This window comes from Delphinapterus leucas, unplaced genomic scaffold, assembly GCF_059928025.1.
Source record: "Delphinapterus leucas isolate spDelLeu-1000000601 "Yukka" unplaced genomic scaffold, BTC_Dleu_Yukka2 spDelLeu_asBTCV2_sq31, whole genome shotgun sequence".
In the NCBI taxonomy this organism is placed as follows: Eukaryota; Metazoa; Chordata; class Mammalia; order Artiodactyla; family Monodontidae; genus Delphinapterus; species Delphinapterus leucas.
The window spans coordinates 9,920,786-9,921,991 of NW_028322240.1; positions in this window are offsets into that span (position 1 = coordinate 9,920,786).

The following is a 1,206-nucleotide window of genomic DNA, read 5'->3' on the forward strand; positions in this document are numbered from 1 at the left end:
TTTTTAAATGCATCTCAGTTTTCGTCCCCTCCTACTCGGTTTTACCATTCCAGATGCTTTACTAACACTCTGCCCACTTGGAGAGTCAGTGCCTTTAACCTCCTGTTTGGCACAGTTTGGAATTTCTGCGCAAGATGAACAGGAATAGGGAGAACCAATGAGAGATTAGCTGTAGGTGTCTGCACGAACAAATTTAACGCTCATTTCCCACCAGGAAGAGGAATTAGCCAAAGGCTCAGCATGCCGTGCCGGAACCAGATTAGGGCCTGAAGCAATCCTGCGGTTTTGCGGCCAGCTCACAAGAAAGCGAGTTGAAGAAAGGAGCTCAGGGGCACTGTAATTCACAAACCTGCAGAGTTATAAATGACAGCTATCGTCCAAAAATATATTGAAGTAAGGCTGCAAAGAGGACTTGAACGCGGGGCAGAATTCCAGGAATACGATTTCAGGAGGTAGACGGGAAGTCCTCTGAAAGTATAGGAGAAGAGGCAGAACCTCGACAATGATGCACTTGGTCAAAAAGGGCATATGCGTTTCTTCCAGGGCCCTTATTAAAGAGGGTAGGAGGCTCCCAGCATGCTTCAGTGGCCAACAGAGGGCCTACGTCACCAAGGCGACATGAGACATCCAGGCAGGAGTGACCTCACATCAGAGGGCCCACCTCACAGAAGGGTAAGGAACCCAGTCAGGATCAGACTCTCACCAGAGTGCCCACATAAGCAAGGGGCTGGGAACCAGGCAGGAGTGTCCTCACACCCGTGGGGCCACATCATCGAAAGTTGAGGTACCCAGCACATGTGGCCTCAAACCAGAGGACCCACATCACCATGGGTCTCGGAGCGAGGCAGGCAGGATTAACCTCAAAACACATGGCCCATTGTATAAAAAAGGTGAGGAATCCAGCAGTTGGAACATCCCAGCAGGCGGCCCAGAGCACCGAGGCTATGGGATCCAGGCAGTGATGAACTCACAACAGAGGGCTCTCATCGTGATACTGTAAGCAACCCAGCCGTTGTAACCTCAGAGCACAAGGCCCACATCCCCATGGGGAAGGGAACCAAGCAGGAGTGTCATCGCACCAGTGGGCACACATCAGAAAAGGTGGGGAGCCCAGCAGTTAGGGCCGGACGCCAGAGGGCCCTCATCACTGAGGAGAGGAGGCTCCCAGCAAGCTCCAACTGCTACCAGAAGGCCGACGTCGCCAAT